Source organism: Mus pahari, chromosome 1 (assembly GCF_900095145.1).
Source record: "Mus pahari chromosome 1, PAHARI_EIJ_v1.1, whole genome shotgun sequence".
Classification (NCBI taxonomy): domain Eukaryota; kingdom Metazoa; phylum Chordata; class Mammalia; order Rodentia; family Muridae; genus Mus; species Mus pahari.
The window spans coordinates 145,558,311-145,559,670 of record NC_034590.1 but is presented as its reverse complement, the minus strand read 5'-3'; positions in this window follow the sequence as shown (position 1 = coordinate 145,559,670).

Below are 1,360 nucleotides of genomic sequence, written 5' to 3'. Positions count from 1 at the left end.
GCTCTGGGGGTACTGGTTAGTTCATATTGTTGTTCCACCTATAGGGTTGCAGACCCCTTCAGTTCCTTGGATAATTTCTCTAGCTCCTCCATTGGGTTCTCTGTGTTTTATCCTATAAATGACTGTGGGCGTCCACTTCTATATTTGCCAGGCACTGGCATAGCCTCACAGAGATAGCTATATCAGTGTCCTTTCATCAAGTTCTTGCTGGCATATGCAATAGTGTCTGTATTTGGTGGCTGATTATGGAATGGACCCCTGGGTGGGGCAGTCCCAGAGGTTCTTTTATTGTTGAGAATAGTTTTTGCTATCCTAGGTTTTTTATTATTCCAGATGAATTTGCAAATTGCCCTTTCTAACTCAATGAAGAATTGAGTTAGAATTTTGATGGGGATTGCATTGAATCTGTAGATTGCTTTCAGCAGGATAGTCATTTTTACTATATTAATCCTGCCAATCCATGAGCATAGGCGATCTTTCCATCTTTTGAGATCTTCAATTTCTTTCTTCAGAGACTTGAAGTTCTTGTCATACAGATCTTTCATTTCCTTAGTTAGAGTCACAACAAGGTATTTTATATTTTTTTGTGTCTATTGTGAAGGGTGTTGTTCCCTTAATTTCTTTCTCATCCTGTTTATCCTTTGTGTAGAGAAAGACCACTGATTTTGGTCAAGCTTTCTTAGCCAAACAAAGAGCATCTGACAGTAAAAGATGCCATGGGATCAGTGTGACCAGCTAAGCCAGGAGTCTACATCCAGAAGGATTTACAGACTACCTTTCTCTGTTACCTCTCTGAGACAGGGTCTGATGTGGCCCAGGTTGTTAAGCTACCAATTTTCTTTCCTCACCTTCTGCAGCACTGGAATGACGGCTTGCCCTCCCTACTTTTTTCCTTAAAAGAACCTGCAGTATGGAGATAGAGATGGTGAGTCACCTTTCCAAATTTATTTGTAGACTAGACTTAAGTCACAGTATTTTAGAACTGAAGTCACAGATTTCAGAAGCCGTTCCCATTAGCATCCTGCTTTTACTTCTCTACTTATATATAATATGAATTTATGTAATTTAGTAAAATTATACAATACATATTTATTTAAAACTTTGACCAACATGATGTGCATAGATTGAAATTCACATTTTCCCCCTGAAGTTAATTTCCATTAACAATTTGATATATATTTTCAAGGATATATATGTGTATACACATATACATATACACATATATAAATATACACATATATACATATATACATATATACATATATACACATATACACATATACACATATACACATATACACATATACACATATACATCATATATACATATGTACATATGTACATATACATATGTACATAT